We start from the raw sequence: 25383 nt of genomic DNA on the forward strand, positions 1-25383 counted from the left end.
TTAACCTGCTCGTGTTTTACTACACTTCAGTCATGTTTTGTCAAGTGTTAAAGGACTTAAGCTGTGCGAATAGCTGCTGTGGTCGCTTCAAAATAAAGGAAAAGCGGAGGACGTGTGGTTTGTGTTGTCAGTCAGATTACAGTGTACATGAGAATGAATTATGCGTTATGGATTGTATTATGACATTCGCGATCGGAGTTTTGATCTGAGGCATTGCTCTGCTGAGATTGCTTGCATGCATTTGAGTTGGGAGAAATGCGTGTCTGTGTGTTGAATTTGGAGAGATTGTTAAAGCGAGGACTTTAAGCATCGTCAAAGCAGGATTTGTGACAAATATATGATCTGCTGGAATTGGTGCATATTTGTGTCATCAACTTGTTTGGGATTGACTTATAAATGTGTGTTATTTTGATTATTATTTGCTTCCCATTTTAGATAATATATTACATTTGTCTGACATGTAGAAAATAAATTATCATTTGATTTTTTTCCGTTTTGATTTATTATTAGCTGTAGTAGCTATTTTTCCATGCAAATGTCAACCTGTCATAATATTAAGTTTTCACCAAAACCCTTTCTATTTTTATTTATTTATTTATTTTATTTATAATGTGTAGGCTTGTTTACAGTACTGTAAAAATACTCAAAAATTTCAATGTTTCAAAACAATTATATTTGAGTTACCAAAGTCTCACAAGTGTGAATTTCACATCTGTCACATCCGTAACCGAGAGATGTCACATCCATAACAAAGCTTTTCTCAATACATGCAAAAAGTCAAATAAAATAAAATCAGCCAAGTTTTTTATAACAGTGAGCAACGCCTATCCTTTAAATTAGCATTATTTTGGGGGTTTTGCAGTTCTATTTACAGAATTTCTATGTTGTATACTCTCTCATACATTTTTGGTCACATCCGTAACTCATGTTTACTTCCCTCATTTAAAATATAAAATATGTTTACAGACTTTTTCTGATCTTATAACTCTGTGGTTAGTTGTTTCTGAAAATATAAGCAGATGTTTAACTATACTGTTAGCATATACTTTCTTATACGTTTCAAGTTTTTCTGCAAATGTCACATCCATAGACTGGAATTGCTCTAATATTTTAAATTAATTTATAATAAATTATCTAAATGGAAAAAAACCAAATATTTTTATGATTTTGTTGACTTGTTTTAGGATATATCTGAATGTATTTTAAATTGGTATTAACCACAACTGAGTGAATACTTAATAACAAAAAAAAGTTTGCAGAAAGTAAAAACTACATTAATTGTCTCTGTAAACCTTCAAAGACAAATCAAATTCTGAGGTTGTTAGTCAGTTTTTGTTTGACCCATCTGATTAATTCAACTTGCGTTTATAATAATTGATTAACTACAAAAAGCTGAACAGAAAATTCCACCAATCAGAGAGCTGCCGCAGTATCATTAGCTCCGCCCACTGCCATGAACAATGGTGTAATCAAGTCTGTAAAAAAATGGTGCATATTTATGTCATCGATTTATTTATGGGGCAAGAGATTGACTGATAAATAATTGTTATTATTTTATGATTATTTGCTTCACATTTTAGATCTTATTCATTGGTCTGATATGCAGCAAATAAATTATCTGTTGCTTTTATTTCTTTAATTTTGAGGTAGTAATAATAATACTAATAATAGTCAACAAGTCAAATTAAGCTATAAATATTTTAATAATATATAAAAATCTATTTTTAAAAGCTATTTCCTATTTTAATTTGTAGGTAATAGTTTTTTTTTTTTTTTAAAGGGACCGGCACTTAAGTGTGCAGAAAGTAAAAACTACATTAACTGTCTCTGTAAACCTTTAAAGACAAATCAAATTTTGTGTTTATAATAATTGTTTAGCGGCGGAGTTCTTGCAGAAACATTATAAGATGCTGATTAGAAAATTCCACCAATCAGAGAGCTGCAGCGAGCAAAGTGCAACAGTAATTTTAGCTCCGCCCACTCTCATGAAGCACCAAAAATGACGTAATCAAGTCTGTCTTCCTATATGTTGACAATCCTTTTATGTAACCCCAAATTAATGCAAAAATGTCACCGAAACTAACGCAGTCAAGGATGTAAACAAATGTTAAAATGTTATTAAAATTAAAACTTTGAGGACGAAAAAAATTTGAATAGGCTGATCAATGGTATAATGTTTTTAACCATTCTGGAGTGCTAATAATAATATTATTAATAATAATAATGCGACGCAGTGGTGCAGTAGTGCTGTTGCCTCACAGCAAGAAGGTTGCTAGTTCGAGCCTCAGCTGGGTCAGTTGGCGTTTCAATGTGGAGTTTGCATGTTCTCCCTGCGTTTGCGTGGGTTTCCTCCGGGTGCTCCGGTTTCCCCCATAATCCAAAGACAACAGATAAATTGGGTAGGCTAAATTGTATGTTGTGTATGAGTGTGTGTGGTTGTTTTCCAGAGATGGGTTGTGGCTGGAAGGGCATCTGCTGCGTAACACGTGCTGGATCAGTTGGCGGTTCATTCCGCTGTGGCGACCGCAGATTAATAAAGGGATTAAGCCAAAAAGAAAATGAATAAATGAATAATAATGAGTGGCATGGTATGCTCAGTGGTTGTCACTGTTGTCTCACAGCAGGAAGATCGCTGGTTCAAGTCCTGGCTGGGCCAGTTGGAGTTTCTGTTTCCGATTTCCCCCACAGTCCAAAGAGATGCAATTATTGGTGAATTGGGTAAACAAAATTGTCCGTAGTGTATGAGTGTGTGTGTAAACGCGAGAGTATGAGTGTTTGTGTGAACGCGAAAGTGTATGGGTGTTTCCCAGGGTTGCGTCTGGAAGGGCATCAGCTGAGTAAAACATGCTGGAATAGTTGGCGGTACATTTCACTGTGGCTACCCATAAATAAGGGACGAAGCCAAAGGAAAATGAATGAATAACAATAATAAATATTATATAACGTTGTTGTTGTTATTACCATACCAATTCTATACATCTTAACTGGAGAACAAATAAGTTTAACTTCAACTCTAACTTAGTCTAATCTGCTGGTACATTTATTGATTGCTAAATTTTCCAATTCGCATTAGACTTTGCCTCTCTATTTCTGTGTTTAACCCTGTTTTAAAGATCTATCTGTTGTCTCTCGCTTTTATTACTCTTTGAATATTGCTTTATTACATCTGTTTATTAAATATTTTATACCCTTCTCTTTTCTTCTCTGTCTTTAGTACTCCTATGCATAGCCCTTTGATTAACTTTAGCTGTTTTTAAATGTGCTTAATAAATAAATATTATATTGTATTGTTTACATTTACATTTACATTTTTTTTTGTAATTGTAAATTAATCTTTTTTATTCTACATAAAGCGTCCTATTTTTATAATTCCAGAAAAGCCCGAAAATGATTTGACATCTTAAAAAGCAGAACTAGTCATGCTCTGTTGATTAATAATGTATATTTGATTCCTTTTTTGGCAGTATATCTCGGGTATATCAAGGTTAGTTACCGTCTAGGTGAACTCTTAAGGTTCCTGTTTTTTTGTTTGCCAGCTTGTTGAAGGAAATCTCCAGCATGATAAATGTATTCAAAGCTCAGAGCCCAAATCTGTGGGCAAACGAAGGCTTGTTAAGAGTGAAAGCAAATGTTTTCTCTTCAGGGATCTCGTCTTGAGTTATGGTGATTTCTCCCGAGGATTTTGACGTTTTGCCACGTCTGTTACTTTAAAGTGGGACTCACACCCCAACAGGGATTTGAGGTTTTCTATCCAGTGGCTTGGTAATTTCTGCGTTTGATCTTCATCCAGGAACAAAATTCGTGTTTTTAGTGTTTAATTGGAGGCTGGCGAGTGGCTCTCGTATGTAAAGCAGTTAAGAATGACTCTCAGCTAGTGATGAAATATGAATGAACCCCTACAGTCGCTGCAAAAAGACGCCAATTAGATCTCAATTGGATTAATTACTCCTAATTAAATCAAGGCAAAGTTGTGTAGGAGTCTCAGTGGCCCCACTTCAGTGTTTTCCACCTGCTAACAGGAACTAAAGATGTGATCTTTTTGTTGCCCTAATGTTGTTTTTGACAGCCATGGCATTTGAGGAAACTGGCGCAGACGCTGAATGGGTGGAAATACCCATTTTCGTCCTTTTCTTCCTTTGCTGTCTTCATTTCGCAAGACAAATGTGATTAGCTGCCAGCCTGAAATAGACCGAGGGTGGAATATGACTAACTTTTGAAACTATTTAAGCTTCTGTGGATATTTTCTATGAATCAGGCTGCCTATTTTTACCTATTTGTAGAAATGCTAAATAAAGAGCCACAGCACCCCCTCATTTGAGGTTAAAAAAAGCCCAGTTGTTAAAATTCATAGGTTTTCTTGACATAAATCTGTAGATTCAATTGAGATGCATGTATAAAATGCTAACTTAAGTGAAGTCTTGAGGAGAAATCTTAAAAATATGGAGAATGAAACATTTTACCAAATGGTACTAAAGTGCCTTAAGGGTTGTTTAAGCTAGTAAGAATACTTAAGCTGCAATTATTCTTTCAGTTAGAAATATTTGTCTTATGCGTTTAATATAATGTAACACATTTGCTATAATATAATCTTAAACTTACTCCCTGAGCCATTTACATCCAAGTTGATATTTGGCCACATTATGTTGGTGTTTTGTAACTTTTAGTTTTTACGATTGGGGTCGTTAGCCCAACGCTCAACCACCCCAACTTGGAGGACCAGGGCATACACATATATACCATAGACAATTTAGCTTACCCAATTAGCGCATGTCTTTGGACTGTGGGGGAAACCGGAGCACCCGAAGGAAACCCACGCCAACACAGGGAGAACATGCAATATAATCTTGTGTAAATTTAATAAATATTTGTCAACAACTGAAATGGATTAAACTGTTGTCCTAAAACTAATAAACAACACAAACTGGTCTTTTGACTTTTTTGTGATCCACTTCAAATGTTGACTACTGTATAACTATTTTATATAAAATGTTTTATATAAGTTTTATTATATATATTCTTTGATTCAGTTCAGTTCATTTGACAGTAATTAAATTGCATTTATTTGTGATGTTTTTAATTTTACATGTTCAGATCTCATAATCGTAGTACAGAGATGTCCAAAGCAGAACCAGCGGGCCAAAGTTGGTCTATTGTATCCTTTGAATTGGCCCACCATCTCATCTGAGTGGAGAGTTAGACTGCTGGAGAGAGTTGGGTCAAATGCTTTAACACAGAGATCGTCATTTTCTAATTTGACGTACATTTCTTTGTGTTTTATTGCTGAGCTACAGAAAAAACTAAACACAAATGAACTGTTTCAATTAAATTTTGTAAACGAGTCTGATTTATTTTTTAAATATAAATACTGTCACTCGAAGACTTTGCAGAAGACATCAGTGAGCAAATCAAGGCAACAACTTGAGGATTTCTGTTATAAATTATATTGTATAATAACTATTTATTTTGATTGTCCGTTTGAGTATTAGTAGACTGTCTGCTTAATATCGATTGATGCTGCTCCTTCAACAGACTTTTAACTGGCTATAAAAAAACTTTGCAAGTACATGTCAACTTACACTAACCCTAACCCCAACCTAACAGTCTACTTATAAACCAATGAGAATTGGTCGGCATGTAGATGCAATAATACCATCAAAATAGTGTGACCGATTGTTTTGTTTTTACTGTAGTAAGTATAAACTGTATATAAATAAATACTGTATTATTAAATGTAAACAATGTTTAAAGATCATTTTTAAACATTATTAAATGAATTAGGAAATTAGCCATATAAATTATATTTACCTATTATACCTATTATATATTACCTTTGGCTCAACTGAGTTTTTGGGCCTTCACAAGAAAAAGTTTGAGCTTTCCTGCCATAGTCGGACAAATTACTGAACAGCAAAAACAACTTTTTATAAATTAGAACAATATTGCTGTATTTAATAGAAATCTCTTCATATATTTATGTTTTTGTTGTGGAGAATTTATTTAATGCTATATTTAATTATTAATCATCTTTTTATTTTAAATAGCACTTATTTTAAATAGCATGATATTGGCTGAGAAATGACCCAGACTTTTTTATTATTAAAAGAGATTCCCCCAGTAAAAAGCAATTGGAACAGAGCCACTGAGGGATGCTGTCTAAAGTGTCCTTGAATGCTCAGTGAGCCCAGAAGAGCTGCGACCGGGGATGTTCTGCTGTGTTCTCATGAATGTGTGTGTGTGTGTGTGTGTGTGCTGATTTCTATAGTCTTCAGTCCTCTTGGGACAGTGGAGCAGGCGAAGGGGGTTAAAGCAGTGTGCAAGCGGGCCGTCCCATGTAAGTGGCCACCCTGTGCGATGCCCTGTGGGATTAACAGGTTGTTGTTGAGGTGCACTGGTCCATTCCTTTATTATTGACATTAAACTGTAATGACCAGAACCATGGGATCTGAAGGGGTGTGGCTTCTCAACACCTAAGCACATTTAATTGGTCCTTCAGTGACAAGCCACACCCCCCAAAGGAGCTGATGCAGTGATTTCAGAGGAGACTGTATCTTATTTCTGTTATGACTCAGAAAAGTGGAGGTTCTGGAATAATACACACACACACACACACATACACATACTAGTAGTGCACACATAACACTGTTGTCAATATTCATGGTGCTGCTGAGTGGAAAACATATTTGTAATTCAGTTGGTGTTCATGCAGTGTGTGTTGTATTTTTCATGTGTTTTCTTCTATATATCTATTATATTTGGGCCTTGTCAACATTTTTACGTATTTTATTGTAGTTTTATGACCATTTTGGCTGTTGACGCAGCAAAAAAAATGGCAAAACTGTATTTTTATACTATCTGATGAGAATAATTCCTTTCAGGACATAAATATCCCCACTTAAACCCAGTGAAACAGTATTTAACAGTGCTATTTAAGCAAAAAGTCGTGCATTTGTTTACACAGGGTGTCCGCTGGCTGGGTTTTAAAAAGTATTAAAAGTTGATAAAGCAATATAGAGACATTTAATGCCCTTAAAAAGTATTAAGAAGTCTTAAATGCTAATTTGCATGGTATTAAATTTTACATCATTTTTGATTATGCAGTGTATGCTTGCATGCTAAAGTTTGCTTGAATTAAATCTGCGAATATCAGGATGCTGTGTAGTTTATGATATCAATAATCTCCTGCTGGATTTGACATCATGCTGCTTTTTTTACTGCTGAATTTAAGGCATCACCATTATTTCTGCAGTTCTATAGGTGCCAGCCTGCTGAATTAGCTAGTTTTAATAGATTTTTTTCAGTATATGGATGATGTTTTAGTTTCGGATTGGTTTAATATTTAGTAAATATACTGTAAGTTAAAATCTCGCCAGTGTTTCTGGTTGAAACCTAAAGTGGTTAAGCACTTAACAAGTATAGAAAGATAGTTGTATAGTCTTAAGTTTTTAAAAGCTATTGAATTTCACTCTCTGATTCTTGTATGTTCTCTGTAACATGTTTTTTTTGTTGTTGTTGGCAAATCTTCAAAATTGTTAATATTTTTAAATGATTAAGTATTTTTTGCATTGATATTACATTTCTTAATATGCAAATACTGAGAGATGTTTAGGTGTGTAAAAATGCAGTGAAAATAATCAGATCATTGCCTTAATGCAAGACAATTTAAAAGTCAAAGTAAATCTGCTTGGCCTTTATTATATGATTCTTTTTTGAAATGCAATATATTATATGCAATATACAAATATAATATTAAATTATGCTATAGTTAAAAAGGCGAAATTATTTATTTCTTGTTAGTTGTCATTATGGCTGATGCTAATAAAGCAATCTAAATCTTAGTGTACATAAATATTTAATTATGATTCTACTCATGTCATTTTTACAGATTTCTTCTGTCCTTTGTGAAATTTTATGTCAATTTTTTTATTCACAAGGTTTAAAAAGCAGTGCAGTTGTAGCATTGTCTTCAAAGTCCAATCAGTAAATCACATCAACAAAATTATTTGTTTAATTTTATCCTTAATATCATGTGGTGGGTGTCACAGTGGCGCAGTGGGTAGCACGATCACCTCACAGCAAAAAGGTTGCTGGTTCAAGCCCCAGTTGAGTCAGTTGGCATTTCTGTGTGGAGTTTGCATGCTCTACCCGTGTTCGTGTTGTTTCTGGTTTTCCCAATAGTGTCTGGATGCAGCCTTTATGATGCAAGCTGAGATTGCATCACTCAGCGATGCAATGTCAGACACAATGCACTCAATGGAGTGAGTGACGTCACTGTGACGGGTGGGGTTAGGTGAGCACATTAAAAAGCATTGGATGCAGCTCAGATTGCACTGCACCAGGTCTGCATCCGGACCCCACTCCAGTCCAAATACGTGATATAGGTGAATTGAATTAGCTAAATTGGCCATTGTGTGTGTGTGTGTGTATAGATTTTTCCCAGTGTTGAGTTGCAGCTATAAGGGCATCCACTGTATAAAACATATGCTGGTCAAGTTGGTGGTTCATTCTGCAGTGGCGACCCCTGATTAATAAAGGGACTAAGCCGAAAAGATAATTAATGAATGAATGAATATCATGTGCTGCAAACACAGTTTTGTGGCTTCACCTTTGTTCTTTATAGATTTCCAAACTTTATGAATGTTTAAATCTGGTTGTTGTTGTTGTAATGCAATCAGTGTCTGGTAATTAAAATGATTTCCAAAGTGTTTCCTGCATTTTATCTGGAGCATCAGCAGACATATCTGACCTTCACTTGAACCAGTGTTGGCTGGCTTAGCTGTATTCTAATGCCATTGTTTAAGGAATGAGTTGCAAATGGAGCTTTAAGGAAGTTCTGACAAATCAAATATTGAAGCGTTAATGTTTAATGGTAAAGGTTTGAGGCAAGATCCCATTTTGGATTCGACGATAATGAAAAAGAGGATGTGAATAATCTAAAGGATTGTGTTCATTAATCATTGGCTGACTAAACAGCAGAATTGAAGAGTGCAATTGTATAATGGCCGACATGTTTTTTGGCTCTATAATAGTTAGATTTCATCTTAGACAACATATTGAACTGAAATACAGTTATATCACATCAACATGAATAATTTTTTCATTTTTAAGAAATTAATTTTGATTAAAGTATGCATTTTATGCATCTTTATTCATTATTTTATTTATCATTAATTTTTTTTCTTAATTAATGAATATAAAGATGTATATTAGGCATTATAGTATCTGTATTTTCTGTATTTTTTATTATTTAAAATTATATTTTAATAGTTTTTTGGTTTTCTTTAAAATATAGATGTTTTATTGGCAGATATAGCTGTAAGATTCATATATTTTATATTTATTTATTTATTTATTTTTACAGTTATTTTAATTTAAGCAATGGTTTTTTTAGTGTTTACTAGCCATAACAACCCTGATTTCTATAACAGAGAGGCTAATGACAAGTAAACAAATAATATTTTTACACCTTATTGTAACGCCAGTTTACACATTCACACATGCAACAATCACACAGCAACACTTCCCTACAAACACCAGACCCTTTCAGAAAACCAAAAATCCCCAGCCTTTGAAACCCAAGCCTGTCTCTTTGCTCAAATCCGGTTATTGATCCTAAACCAGTCACACTTCCCCCCAGACCTCATAATCTCTCTGACCTCTGACCTCCTGCTCTGGGTGCAAGCAAACAGGGAGATTATTAATACGCAATCGTCGCCGGAACGTGGATGTAATTATGTGTGCTGCTGAATGTCTTATTAATTCAGGGAGGAGGCCTCTGTGTGAATAGGGATCGTGTAAAGAGAAAGGCGTTCGTTATCTGTTTTCTTGGCAGGATGGAGAGACGCTGGTGTCTGGCTCTGATGGATCTAATAGACCCAAAACTGAAAATAGTGGCATTTACTATACTCGCACATGTGATTTGAATCTCAAATGGCTTTTTTTGTTATGTGGAACAGGGAAACTAGAGTTTGTGTTGCCAGATGTTTCAGTTCCACGTGGAAATATCAGTCTGATCTTATAGTTTAGCCAAAAATGAAAATAATGCCATTTACATGCATATGATTTGAATCACAAATGGCTTTTTGTTATGTGGAACAGAAAAAAAAATGTTGCCAGATGTTTCAGTTTCATGTGGAAATATCAGACGGTTCTAGTAGAACCAAAAATAATGCTTTTTACTTTGCACGGGTTTTCTAACCCGTATGGCTTTATTGTTGTGGAACAGAAACAAGGTTTTGTTGCCAGATGTTCCAATTTCATGTTGAAATATTAGACAGATCGGTGTAGGCAAACATTTAAATAATTAGATGTGAGACTTTGCTTAATCTTCAAAACAAACGTTTAACGAAGCCCTGATTGAAGATTTGTAATAATGATAAAACAAATCCTTTTAACTCAGGAGGTTTTTCTCCACATGAGATAGTCAATGAATGGATGAATCAATCTATTAACATTTTCAAAATAAAGTCGTCACGGTGGCGCAGTGAGTAGCACGATCGCCTCACAGCAAGAAGTTCACTGGTTCAAGCCTCTACTGGGTCAGTTGGCGTTTCTGTGTGGAGTTTGCATGTTCTTCCTGTTGTGTGGGTTTCCTCTGGGTGCTCCAGTTTCCCCAACAGTCCAAAGACATAACAATTAATGTTTGTATACACTTAATACTGACTAAAGATTGGTTTAAGAACAGATAAATTCAGAAATTATTGTTTATTTGGCTGTTTCTCTACACTGAGCCATCACAACCAAAGCCTTTATGTTACTTTGACTTATTTTAATAAGCTCATTGTGTTTCAGCTAATGTTTGTAAGTTATACCAAGTTACACTTCATATTTTTAGTTAGTGTGACTGATTTAAGTTGAGATGACTAGAAAATATCATTTGATTCAACTAAAAAAATGAAGGCAGTAAGATTTCTTTTACAGTGTATATTATGATATATTATTACATGCTTAATAAACAATAATAATGATAATAACAATACAAAAATAATCGCCATAGCGGTCACAAAGTAATCTCAAATTTCAGTTTTCATCATCGAAACATTTTTGTAGAGTATCACCTACATACACGCCCATGACAAAAACACAACATGCACACATATCATTTGGACAACACCGAAATTACTGCATAATAACACCCCAGCATCTCTACAGGCCGTGTTTACAGCACATCGTCTCATAATAAGTTAAACGGCAGTGTCAGAGCGAGCCCAGATCACAAAAGCATCTGAACGGAGGACGAGTAAACAGTAGGATACAGGAACCTCCAGGCGTCAGACGCAGGGAAAGCGGATTAATGAGGAACAACTCGGCGGGTTGTGAAGAACACGGAAGAGCTGGCAAAAACTCCACTCCCCGCATCTAAACATATGTTTGGCTTGTTAGGATGCCGCCTCTGTGGGTTTAAAGGCAACTCTGGCTTTACAGCTGGATCCATCATCTGTGCAGACAACAGAAGACATGGTGCAGAATGTTGTGCATGCAGATTTGAAGTGAAAATTATTTGCCTTCCTGTGAATTAAAAAAAAAAACATTTCCCAAATGATGTTTAACAGAGCAAGGAAATTTTCACAGTATTACTGGTAATATTGTTTCTTCTGGAGAAAGTCTTTGCTTTATTTTAGCTAGAATAAAAGCAGTCATAATATTATTAGCCCCCTTAAGCAATATTTTATTAAATTATCTACAGAACAATGCATCATTATACAATGACAAATGCCTAATTAGCCTAACCTGCCTAATTAACCTAGTTAAGCCTTTAAATGTCACTTTAAGCTGAGTACTAGTATCTTGAAAAATACCTAGTAAAATTGTAATGACGGGGTGGTAGTGACCGATACAACTGAGGTAAGATCCAATATGCAGGTTTATTCAGCGTCAGGCAAGCAGTGGTCATACAGGTGCAAACGGGTATATACAGGCAAATCCAGAATCGTAGTCATATAAACAGGCAATAGGTCGAAAGGCAGGCAGCTAAACAGGAGAACACGGATGAACAAGGCTAAGGTCTAAACACAGGAAAACAAGACAGGGAAAACGCTTCGTAATGCTACTGGTACAGCTAACAAGACTCGGCCCACTGGATGGGTTCATGAGTGGCTTATTTATGGTGTGCTATCAGACTATGACAAGGTTCAGCTGGTGTGTGCAATCAAGCTAGATGAATGAGCAGGCGTGCGTGTCTGGGAGAAGTGCATGTATGAATATGTAGTCCTGGGAAATGCGGAAGTGTAGTCCTAAGAGTTCGTGTGAGAACCAGCGATCGCTGGTTATATGACAAAAATATTATGTCCTGTCATAGGGCTGGGCGCTATTGCAAAAAAATAATAATAATTATCACAATGCGTTTCATATCATTCGATATTGATAATTATTTAATTTTTTTTTTAACAATTCATTTAGCAATATCAAGATTTTTTTTTAATTTAAACACTTTATTTTAATTGATCAACTTTACTAAGGCTTCTTAATACATAATTCTTTACCTTATCCTTTTTTCTCCTCATTGCTGCTATACGGCACCCTTTTTCGCATGTGTTGTTGTTCTGACCTGAAGTGGCAAGCGCGAGCGTGTGGTTTCCTTCACCCTTTTCGTTGGCATCACCCATAACTAGCTGACCATTAACCGTTTTCTCAGAGGATGACAAATGGACAAACCATTGCTGCGGCTCTGCTGTCATGCAATCATGCGTTTCCTCTGGGTGCTCCGGTTTCCCTCACAGTCCAAAAACATTCGGTATAGATGAATTGGGTAGGTTAAATTGTCAGTAGTGTATGGGTGTATGGATGTTTCCAGTGTTGAGCTGCAGCAGGAAGGGCATCCTCTGTGTAAAACATATGCTGGATAGGTTGGCAGTTCATTCCACTGGTGCGACCGCAGATTAATAAAGGGACTACGCTGAAAATAAATTTAATGAATGAATGAATTATTAAAATTATAATAAAATACGTTGAGAAAATCTTCTTGCCAATAAACAAATTTAGGAAAAAGGGCTAATAATTCAGGAGGGTTAATAATTCTATCTTCAACTGTGTATGCTTTTAATTAGCTAAAAATAACTAGAGTAAAATTGCACTCAACTATCATAGTCTCTCGTTGTAGTTCGGTTGGAACAGATTGGACAAGTTTTTTATTTATTTTTTTTAGATCTTTCGTTCCAGACACTTGCACACATGTACATGTCTGGACAGATTTTCTCCGCTCTGTCCATGGGGAAAATGAACTGAAAGTGGACCTGAGAGGCCATTAGCTGTTATCTAAGCTGTCGGGGCTGCGATACTACGCTCGTATCCTCGCCTGACTGCTGCTGTCAAGGCAACCGCACCAAATTCACTCATTTAAACACATTTCACCAAAGCGTTACGCTTTCTCGTGGACTTGATGAGGTGCTGTATATCCAGATCACTTCTTTAACCCCTAGTTAGGGCAGGGAGAGCTTCTCTGGGATGAACGCGAAACCGTTTTTTCACCTTTGTTTAATCCACTTCATACAAGTAGGCAGCAGGGCTAATTAACACCCTGCTGATTGTTAATACTTGTTTTCACTGTGTGAACCCCCTTTGACCTCATTGATTTGAGGCTTAACCACTAGTGCAGTTGCGTTTGTTTTATGACTTTTTCTTCAGGATTAAATGTGCTTTAGTTTTTAATGCTTTAGGCGAGATTAAATATCTCAGTTCATATATCTTGAAATGTCTTGTTTTTAGGTGGTGGTGTTTTCAAATATTTATGGAGACATTATTAGTGCCCACTTAATAAATTAATACTTAACACTTAATAAATTATGTTTGCTGCTTGTTATAACTGCTTATTTAATTTGAGTTGAACCAACACACTTTTTAAGTCTTTGCGGAGGACAACTTGATTGTTTTATGTTCACTCCACTTGAATTTATAAAAACATTTGAGTTAGCTTTATCAATTTGTGTTGGGACAACATGAAAGAATCATGTGGAACCCAGGATTTTTTACAGTGTAGGTAGATTGTTTTGCAGCAAAGTTTGGCATTTGATACAAGCAATTAAATCACACCTATCCACATATACACATACAAAAGTACATTATAAAATATTACCATTTATTCAGAGCGTCACATTTTTTCATATTAGGAAGCATCTCAAACCTTCGACTTGAAAAGATTAGGATAAACTCCTCACGCAGAGAATGAGAGCTATAGGTACTAATGTTCTGGGCAATCCGTAGAGCTGTCTTCTATACAGGGATTCAATACTCAGCTGTGATTCACCTGCTTGACCAACTAACAACCTGACTCAGTCTGTTCCTGTTTTTAAGGGACAGTCTTCCAAACCATGCCACCAGAGCGAAGAATAGAACAGACTCAATTTAAAAACCCACATTTTCTGTCAAACTTAATTTGAAATAAATATTTTAAATCGGTCTACAAGCACTATAAATAATCAAAGAGATAGTTCAGATACAGTTGTTTCTATATAAATCACCATGAATTTTAATCCGCACAGTGAGTTAAACCAAAATACACAAATTGAAAATACAATCCCAAATCAGAAAAGGTTGGGACAGTATGGACAAAGGGATTTCCAAATTTACGTTGACTTGTATTTCATTGCAGGCAGTACAACAAACATTATTTAATGTGTTCCGCATGATTTTTGTTTTGTTTATTTTAATACACATAATTTAATTATGATTCTTGCAAGACATTTCAAAAGGGTAATAGCATTTACCACTTTGTATTGTTGCAATAACTTAAAAGAGGTCAGGGACTGAAGGCACCAAATGATGAATGTTTCAGGTGTGATTTTATTATTATTATTATTTATTTATTTATTTATTTATTTTTGTCCTATTCTTACTGCAAACAAGTCTGCACAAGATGGACAACATTATGGGGTCTTCATTGTCTTGTTTTGCACTTCAAAATGCACCACACCAATCTCTGTTGGACACAGGTCGGGACTGCAGGCAGGCCAGTCAAATACCTGTATCCACTATAGTTGCAACTTTTTTTTTTTTTTTTGCTTAAAAAAACAAACAAAGAAAATCTATAAAAATCATTAGGAAAACAATAAATCTGTGTTATATTGTCTGCAATGATCTACAAGTGGAAAGTAAATTTAGAAATCACTACTTTTTTATTTACGTTTTTCATACTGTGCCAACTTTTTCTGATTTGGGGTTGTGCATAATTAAAAAAAACATCTGTATAAAACAATTGTTTATTTTAGTGATGATGATTATTTTATATAGACTGCATTTATATATTTATTTATCATTAACCTCAAAATACACGGGTTATTACTTGTATATAAAGCCAAGCATGCTGTGTTATAGTGATTTTTACTGTGGTTAATGTGGTTTTAGAGATAAATTTTGGCTTAGCACTAAAAAAAGCAACATCTTTCTGATTGATTGATCAAGAGTGCTCAAGCGCTGACAGCAAAGTGTGGCTTTCTCTAAACTCACATTTCCTTACGGGGGTTCATTACTTTCTAAATGATTTGCTCGGTTGAAGTTCTTTTGCTCATATGCAAAGAGATCCAGTTGGATTTGAACTAATCCAATAAATCACTTTCATTCCCTTCTCATCATCTGAAGTAAGTTCGTCCGGTGAGGCGAGTTCTCCTTTCTCTTTCCTCCTCATTGATTGAATGAGGTCTGCTTAACATTCAGACGGCGGCATCCGACACAGTTTACAAGCATTCAGGGATTTCCTCTCTCTCTCTCTCTCTTTTTCCTTTTTAACACATTCTTTTAGCCCTTTAAACATTTTAATTTAACATTCAAATCTATTTTTATGGATAAATACGAAGAGAAATGTCATAAAAAAATACATGCATGTAACAAATTTGTCACATTGCAATGTTAGATCAATGCAGTGCATACGAATCTGAGGTTTTATTCATTTATTTTTTTGGGAAGGGGCTGTTAGAAAAAGCAGCCTGGATCAACTGGAGACCCACATATTTTTGGGCAACTCTTACCCCCTTTTAGTCCTCCACCTGGTGTTCTTATTTGACTTCCCTCAGGGTGCAAATTAAGTCTTAAATGAAGTGTCACTCAGCGACTGTGACTGTAATGCTGCTCCTTTGTGTGGACGAGTGGCTGAATTGAGTTCGTTTGACCCACTGGGAGTCGAGCTGTACAGTGAGCAAATGATGATGGGAGCCGCTGGGATAATGGCGTATCTTCTGCTGTCTCATGCTTTTAAGTACAAAAGAGATGAGAGTCAGAACTGGTTAGATTGACTATGAAAGTCTACATATGGCACTGTTTTTAGGGTAGAAGTGGATTCTTACAGTGTGCTTTTTATAGCATCCTTATTGGCATTCAAAGTCAAAAAACAAGTTTAGTTTTTATTGCATACATCATGACTCTTTCTTTACAGTGACTGGAAGGCTTTGTTCAAGTTTGTAGTTATTGGTCAGATAGTCCTACTCTGCTCTGATTGGTCAGATGGCCCTACTTTGCTCTGTTGTGATTCGTCAGATGGCCTAACTGTGCACCAAAAGTAGTGTGAGTGTCAGAGGTCGTTCTTGCCGTACTGGGGACAACTCTGTCTGCCTTCAGTTCCGGCGGCAAGAGCGTCATATTTGGCTACATCAATTTTGTATTTAAAGGGGCCGTTGCAGCATATCAGTTACATTCCTGCATAAAACAAGCTTTCTAGCGTGAAAATGTTGCGCACTTCTTATTAAATTCATTTAACAATGGAAGATCAAGTTGCATGTGGTGTGGCTTTGCTCCACTTAATTATCCACTGGTCACCTGACCCTCTCTGATTAGCTAAAGTGCCAAGTCTATGAATTTGAAAATATGGTTTTCTGCTGGACATAAGACTGGAATTATTGACCGCTCATTCCAGGGAGATCAAAATTGGATTGCTTTCTTTAAATCAACAATAATTAAATGCATGCAGGAATTTTTGCAACTTTGCAGAGCTTAACAAAGAGCTGCGTTTCAGGTGAACTGCACGTTTCTCATGTTGTGCTGGTTTGAGCAGCACAACGTGGGTAGAGCTTTGTGGTTTGTTGGTAGGTTAGCATAGAGTGCAACGATGCCATAAATACTTGTATGTAATTGGGACACTGCATTTCACATATGTTTGGCATATTCTGATGACTCCAAACCACATTGCATTTAGTTTTTGTCAAACAATTCTCAGCGCTGGAAATCTAGATCACCACAAGTGACAGCAAAGCAAAGATGCTTTGAAGCAAGTAGTGAACAAATGCCGAATTCCTCCATCAGAGATTAAACTTTTTATCAGCGCTTACATTTTAAACAAGTGGCAAAAGAAACGGGATGCATTCGAAAACAATACATGAAATCCAACCTGAAATTTCACACAGAATTTTAAAACATTTTAAGAATCGATTTGATCAGGTAGTTTTTACCAGATGTCATATCGGGGATACGAGAATAACACATGGTTTTTTGCCCCAAGGTGAAACCCCTACTCAGTGTCCTCTTACTATAAAACACATTTTACTGGACTGTCCTGCTTTTACTGATTCCAGAACACTTTTTTTATGAAATGAACTCTTTTGAGGACATTAACAAAGTGAAACCAGAAAAGATTTTAGAATTTTTATCATGTATTAACAAAAAAAAATCTTATTTAATTCATGTTTTATTTTGTTTGTTGATTTTTAAATTTTATATTTATTGTTGAAAGATTCCTGCCAGGAAAATAGCCTTAAAAAATATATATATACAAAAATAGTGACAGCAAAGCCTTAATCATTGTGCAGTCTTAGTCATTTTTAGCTGTATTAACAGTTTATTACATTCATTAACAATTACATAAGCATGTCACTCAGATTAATACGTTTGTGGGAGGCTAATTTAAGTATAATAATGTAACAAGCCAATTCAAGATTTAAATGAACTTAAAGCGTTATTATTAACCAAAAGCATTAATGATTATCCAAGTAAAACAATTACATGTACATTTTCCCATCTTTCTGCACAGGGATGCTTCAGACGTCAGTGATTTTGGCTGTTTTTAACCATATTTTCATACAAACAAGTTTCTAAACTTCCATATTATATGTCATGTTCCCATAAAGGGAGAGCTGTGTTTGGGATGACCCTTACCAGGCATTCCCTGTGTCAATCATACAGCATTACAGAGCAAAAAAATACCCATGACTTCCCATCTGAACGTGAGCATTTGGTTTCAACCTCAGCCTTGAACAGGAGGTTAATTTCGTATTTGAGATCATCGCTGGAGAGGAATTCTGGGACGATTCAGTCCAGCTCAGAGCACCTCAACTTTTCATGGGGCAAATCCAACCCCAGCTGTTAGTTACGCAACGCTGTTTACTCCATTGTTTTGGGTGCACTGGCAGTACAGTAGCTCACTAAAGCTTTAATTCCCATAATGCATCAGGTCAAGCAAGGGCGAAATGCTTGCACAGATGAGGCTTCGCTGTTGTATTTGAACTGGGATGGAGGAACAACAGCCTACACTCCCATGCTTTTCCCAAATTCCTCCATTTTTTTTTTCTTTCAGTTTTTACATGCATCACACCTTTCCTGCGAAGCTTCACACTGTTTTCTATCAGCTTTATTTAATTATAGACGTGTTTATAGGGTGTAAATGGCTGCCGTTGACCCATTTCAGCCCATAAACTGGGACACTTTTTTTTTTTTTAATGCTCCACTCGGTCAATTCAGTTCATACAGAGGCTAGGATGAATAAATTAGCCAAGCTTAGTTGCATTTGAAGCCCCTGTCAAAATTAGGCCTGTCTATTCTGCCAAACTTTCTTTTTACCATTTAAAATAAACATGCTTCTGTTGCAAAGCACTTATATAATGAGATTAAACCACAAATAATGCTTCATTTTTAATTTTGATTATGAGGGCTGGAATAAAGTGTGCACATTGCAAACTTTGTCATCTGTATAATGTTCATGCATATGATGTGTAAAATGCACTGTTTAGTTTCAGTTTCTTTTATTTTTGTTATTCAAAACATCACTATGAATTGTAATGCAGAAGGAAATTACGTTTTCGGACCCAACAGGAGCAAAAAAAAAAAACATCAAACACTAATGAAAGCCTTACATAATAAATAAGCTTTTATAATAAATATATGAAAAATACAGATATATATATATAATATAACCCAATCTAAAAGAAAATCCCAGAAGGGAATAAATTAAAGCTAACTATTGCACATTTTTTTATAATAGTTATAATATTAACAATTTGTGCTAGTTTAACTATTTATAGACTTAGTATTTACGGATAGTATGTAATGATATTTAAAATGTGGTGGTGTTTAAAAGTCTTATAGTGACAGGATAAAAAATATCACGAAACTGCACTGTTGTTTTTGCACCACAACACTGAACCGGACTGTTTCACACTCTAAAAAAACACAGGAGAGTAGATAACATACTACTGCAGACATGAGCAAGATGCCTATGTTAATTAGATTTTTTTGAAGGATTAAAGGGATATTTCATCCGAAAATGAAATTTACTCACTCTTGAATCAGTTTAAGTTTGAGCTCAAAAGAAGATGTTTTTAAAAATGTTGGAAATCTGTAACCATTGACTTCCATAGGAAAAACAAATACTATTGAAATCCATGGTTACAGGTTTCCAGCATTCTACTAAATATTTTCAGAAAAAAAAAAAAAGGGTGCATAAACGATGACACAATTTTCATTTTTGGGTGGACTATTCATTTATTGACACAAGCAACTTTTGTTAAAGGAGTACAAATACAGTGTACAGTGTGAATTGTTTTCTTTTTTTAAAATTTGGACTGAACTTTAAATTGAATTGTTCGTTAAATCAGCTTTGTTTACTTCAAACATGCAGTTCAGTGGTCAAAATAAGTTCCGTTCTGACTCATTTGAAGTGATTCTTTATTGCATGCATGCTGATATACTGGAGAAAATCCGCTATATATATTTGCACTTAACGCACAAAGCACTGTTATAAAATGTGACCACACAAATGTAAAATATGGACTAATCGCTTGCTTTTTTTATGTATAATCATGTTGTTTAGTTCTGTCCCTTTTCATCACCTTTATATGAACACTTGGTTTGATGCACAAGTACATTTGAATGATTTAATCCATGTTGCAATGCTTACAAGGGATTGGAGATGCAAGGGAATTGAAAAACAAGTATTTTCATCTTAATCTGTGTGGTTTGGAGTATTGTGCGAAGGCTCTTCTCATACAATCACATGTTAGATCAGTACAAGGAGGGTGTGATTATATGAACACACAACAATTTACAGTATAGCTATGAAATCTAATGTGTTTTTCTTAAAATGACTCTTAACATGGTGACTACTAGACAAGCTCAAATGTTTTAGCTCTAATTTATACCTGTTTTATTGTCTTCTGCTTTGACTGTGTGACTATAAAATAGATGAGTGCAGATGTTAATGGAGTCTAATGTAATATTGTCCCCAACAATGAAATCTTAATCAAGTGTCTTATTTTCTGCAAAATATGAAGCTGTAATTGCACAAGATGATATAGAGTCTAGATGTCTCTCTTTCTGCTATTCTGTTATCTGTTTGCAAATATGTGGAGCAGGAAATCTGGTTACTGCCGGGGAAAAAAAACATGTGTTATCAGGTTTTTTTTTTGCATACTTAGCCCGTACGTCGTTCTTCAACTTTGTGCAGTAATCTTACATGATCCATAAACGGCACGCTGCGCATGGCAAAACAACCAGGCATCTGAAATTCTCGGCTTGAGAGGAATTTGAAACCACGTGCACCATCCAGAGGTCGACTATAACATGGGTGGATTTCCGTAGCTTGTATTTATCTGCTCGGAGCTGAGAGTTAGATTTCCTTTCCTTTGAAAACAGTCACTTTGTGTTTTGAGCATAATCCGGAATCGGGTTCATTTGTTTGGATTGACCATGGTTTTGGGCACAGTGCATTGGAGGTATTACTTAAGACTAATACAAACCTCACTTAGCATAGCATTTTATATATAGGATTTTTTTAAATGGTTGTTTAACTAATGAAATCTATTAATATTATTATTATTAATAATATTTTTGTTATTCATATTATTTTTAGTACTATTGTTATTTTTTTGCATGGAGTACAATAGTGTAACAGTTTTTTTTTGCATGTTAGACCATCAATTTCTTGCTACCAAAATGGTTGCAATACAAAACAAACTAAAAAACATCCCTAGAACATATAAAATAAAGAATTTATAAAACAAAAATAATACAATAATAATAATGATTATTAAAAAAAAAAAAAAAAAAAAAGATCACGTAAAGAAAGGAAGATAAAAAGTGCCCTTGTTCTCAGAGTCCAGTATGGCTCATCATTGAAGGATTATATCATGACAGGAGACCATCTCTTTAGGTAAGTTGATTTTGGAAGTTGTAATGCATATGTTATTTGTTCCGGTTGATATTTTAGTATTATTATTAGTCATAAATATTTGCATTAGATGTTGCCTACGCTGTTGATATGCGTCAATAGACCCACCATTTTAATACAGGGTAGTGCTCGTTTGAAATAAATATGGGACCAGGGTGCAGCAGTGGAGTACTGGCCATTCGAAGCTATAGATGTGTGTATATATATAATGTAATAAATATATATATATATATATATATATATATATATATATATATATACAAATATATATATATATATACATCTGAGATCAGGAGTTTTCCCAGTGGTCAGTATGCAAAATTTTTTTATATTATGAAAATTATACATTTACATTCCTTTTCTGCATCAGTGGATAAGTGATCACGTGGGTATTGCCGTCAAAGAATGTGTCTTTGTGTGCACGGAGATGTATTATCCACCCTCCCTGTTAAATTTGATCTAATCCATGTCCTGAAACACACCCCCTCTCCTGCTTTCACTTCTAATTCTAAATCCAGCATCTTCACATTGGCTTTAGTCTTGACTAAGTGATGTTGATTGACTATTGTCCTGGGAGCGCGGCATCTAGTATATATATCAATGATTATTAGTTATTAACTTTCCATGATGCATGTTGTTTTAATAATTGATTATAATGTATTTTTGTTTCAAGAGTTCACTCTTAGATATTGCCTGGTAATAATAGCAGGTTTGGCTTGCTGTCCCAGGAGAGAACCCTGAGCTCTGAGATCATTGTTCAATGAGCATGCAAGGGGGTACAAGATCAGGTAGTTCTCGAGAGCACCCCCTGGTAAAGAAGGAAAGGTGGAGATGGGGTGAATGGGGGGTTTCTTCGGAAAACAAAGATAAGGGAGTAGTTTTCGACAGGCTACTTATAGTGGGTTTGGAATAATCTGACGGGCTTACTAATGATTGTGGATGGGAGACCATAACATGCTCTTCTCGAAGTTAATTTGTGAAACTTTACTTAATGTTGTTGTAGTACTAATATTTTAATGTTAATATGCTATATTCACATTTCCCAGAGATGGGTTGCGGCTGGAAGGACATCTGCTGCATAAACACTGGCTGGATAAGTTGGTGGTTCATTCCGCTGTGGCGACCCCAGATTAATAAAGGGACTAAGCCGACAAGAAAATGAATGAATGAATGCTATATTCACAGTACATTTTGCTTTAATTTGCATATTATATTCATTATATTATAATTAGTGCTGTCAAATGTTTAATCGCAATTGATCATATCCAAAATAAAAGGTCATATTTATAATATATTTGCACATAATGTGTATATTTTGTTTATAAATACAGCATGTGTGTGTATTTATTCATTTATCCATTTTCTTTTAAGCTTAGTCCTTTTACTAATCAGGGTCGCCACAGCGCAAATTATCCAGCAAATGTTTTATGCAGCGAATGCCCTTCCACCCGCAACCCAAACCTGGAAACACCCATACACTCTTGCAATCACAATCATATCTCTACGGCCATTTTATCTTATCCAATTCACTTAAACCGGATGTCTTTCACTGTGGGGGAAACCAGAGCACCCGGAAGAAACCCACGCCAACATGGGGAGGTCATGCAAACTCCACTCAATAATGGCAACTGACCCAGCCGAGGCTCGAACTAGTGACCTTCTTGCTGTTAGGCAACAGTGCTACCCACTGCACCACCATGACAGCCATATTTACTGCATACATGTATACATAAATATACACAGTACACATGTATATATTGTGTAAATACAAACTTTTATATTGGATGTGATGAATCATTTGACAGCACTAATTACTTTTAATAATCACATATGATAATGAATTTGAAAACAACCAGGCATCTTGGCATGCAAGCAATTTGGAACCGCGTGCACCATCCAGACTTTATCATGCTCCGATTTCTGCTTGCACCATAGACTTTTTTTCCCTGACATTTCAGAAAGAGCCTGAAAACAGTCGGTGTGGGTTACTTTCTCGTATGCATAATACTGACTCAGGTAGATTTGTTCAGATTGACCCTCTGCATTGGTGCGTTACGTTACTCCTGCACCACGGAGAGCTCAATAGTATACGGACGGATGGAGTCTGGATGGGCCAGTTATTGATTCTCTTAAGCTGAAGCAGATGTTCTGGGGAACCAGTGGCTTAAGACTGGATGTGGGATGAAATGTTCTCCACATAAGGGAAAAAATGAGCGAGAGGGAAGCCTATTAGCTGTGCCTTTTACACCAATGCCCTTTACAGCTCAACTTGGCGGAGAATGTAATGTTTTGGACATAAATTGTCCTCTGAAAGCCACGCTGGATGACTGCGGTGTTGCTCTTGGAATTTGGAGGAGACTTTAAGCCAGTGTTAGGTATTTAGCTTATTAAAAAATAGAGATGCAGAAAGAGTTTTATAAAAAAAATAATAATAAAAAAATACAAAAAATAAATAAATGCTCTTGGAAAAGAAAAACGCTGTTGGAATAAAATGCTAAATCAAAATAATGATAAGGCATGAATTAATTAATTAATATTATTTTCTTTAAAAAATACTCAATCAAAATAATAATAATAAATTAAATTAAATAAAATGAAAAATAATAATTAAATGTTTTTTGGTGAAAAAATATACAAAATCATAATAATGTTGAATGAATAAATTCATTAATAAATATTTTTTTAATTAATTATTCATTCATACATTCATTCATTATTATTTATTTTGATTTAGTATATTTTTCAACAAAAGAACATTTAAAAAAATTATTTGTTACATTACCTTTTGTTGAAAAGAAAACTTACCAACAACAACAACATTATTATTATTATTATTATTATTAACCAATAATATATACAGTGTTCCCTCGCTATAACGCGGTTCACTTTTTGTGGTCTCGCAGTTTTGTGTAGTTTGACATGCTTTTTTTTTTGTACAGCTTATTGTGTCCTGCACTTAGATTGGCTGTAGACGATTGTCAATCAATATCCTTCATGTTGTGTCTCCTGTAAAGTACAGAATGCGTTCAGCTTGCCAAATTTACATAACTCTTCGATTGCTAGCAGTGTGTCTCTGAAGGGCAGTACTGTATGTATGCAAGTTTTTTTCCCCACAATGTCAACAAAACATTCAAAGGCACCCACGGTAGCATGCAAAAGGCAAAGTAAGATGTTGACCATCGCACAAAAAGTTGAACTTGCTAAAGGAAGGTAGAGGTTGTGGCTGTAGGGCGCCATTACAGAATTAATGAATGAAGATCAAATGGTTTTGATTTTTGGTTTCATTCTATAATACTGGACTTGTTTTATTACGAAGGTTTGAACTTTGAGAGTGTTTAAACAAGAGAGAAAAGTGTGAACATGATAATGCTTGTCTGAGAAAAATGGGAAGGGCTATAAGAGGTAGAATTGGGATTGAGCCTCTGAGTTTCCAAAAGTAGTTGTATTGTGCTACTGCTTTACTATACGTTCAAATGTACATGATGCACACATTCAGATATATATTTTATAAAGCTCATCATTTATCCATTTGCATGTCCACCAGTCAGTATTTTTGCATCTTGTTGAATCAGATCTGGTCCCTGTGAACAGAGTTGTTGATCCTGTTATCCGGCTGTTTCTCCGGACACTTGCTTTTCTCCTTGTGGACAGGACGAGTGTGAAGCCAAAACAAACAGAGAGCGAGCAGCTGAAGCGTGACTCGATGTGCTTCATGTTTTCCTGCTCATGGATGTGTAAACAGCGGCACGTCTGACCGTCTGATCAACACTCTGGAAAGACCTGGAGTTACACAGATCACAAAACACTCCCCTTCCTCCTCACTGGAGTTACCGTGTCACTGAACCAGAAGAAAAGCACAAGCCCACATGCTCCTTCACTTTGTTAGTGGAGATTGCTCGAATTTATGATTGATCTCATTGTGGTTTAGTTGTGAATTTTAACTAAGGGCTTTAAAGCTTTCTTATATTTTATATACAAATATAATATATACGTGTGTGTGTGTGTGTGTGTGTGTGTGTGTGTGT

At 35.3% G+C, this 25383-nt stretch overlaps 1 protein-coding gene across 10 annotated transcripts in view; it reads left to right on the forward strand.

Annotated features, from left to right (window-relative positions):
• Positions 1-25383, forward strand: part of dock4b (dedicator of cytokinesis 4b) — a 191979-nt gene that overhangs the window by 32487 nt on the left and 134109 nt on the right. The gene's annotated exons all lie outside the window — the stretch shown is intronic.

This window comes from Danio rerio, chromosome 4 (genome assembly GCF_049306965.1).
Source record: "Danio rerio strain Tuebingen ecotype United States chromosome 4, GRCz12tu, whole genome shotgun sequence".
NCBI classification, from domain to species: domain Eukaryota; kingdom Metazoa; phylum Chordata; class Actinopteri; order Cypriniformes; family Danionidae; genus Danio; species Danio rerio.